The sequence below is a fragment of the Pteropus vampyrus genome, unplaced genomic scaffold, assembly GCF_000151845.1.
Source record: "Pteropus vampyrus isolate Shadow unplaced genomic scaffold, Pvam_2.0 Scaffold45, whole genome shotgun sequence".
Classification (NCBI taxonomy): Eukaryota; Metazoa; Chordata; class Mammalia; order Chiroptera; family Pteropodidae; genus Pteropus; species Pteropus vampyrus.
Window position 1 is genome coordinate 6350497 of NW_011888826.1, and position 537 is coordinate 6351033.

Genomic DNA, 537 nt, shown 5'->3' on the forward strand with positions numbered 1-537 from the left:
GGGGGTAAAGAAATGACACAGGGAGAAGAAAAGTTCAAAATGGAAATCTAAACCATGCAGGATTTGAAATTTGAATTCCGATTTGAGGTTAAATTCACCATCAAATATTAGAAAACAGCTCAAATCTTTAAGAAATATAATAGTACAGTGGACCAGAAGGAAGAGGAGAAAAATAAAAGGAACTGTAAATCGCTTCAGGTCAAAGGCAATGAATGGTTTATTCCTTTTTTTATTCTTCAGAGTCCCTAACAGAAGAGTAGGAACACAAAACACATAGTAGGTTCACAATAATTATTAAATTTAAAAATTAATGAAAATTTTTAAAGCAGCGTGGTTTAAAGATTTTTGTGGAGCACAATATGCCAAGTCTGTACACAAAGGGTTTTATGGTCAAGTAAACTCACCCGTACTGTAGAACTGGCAGAGAAGCAGATCCTTGACTTGCTCTTGGCAATGATTTCTTGGATAAGATACCAAAAGCACAGGCACCAAAAGCTGAAATAAGCAGGTAAGACTATATCAAACTAAAGAGCTTCT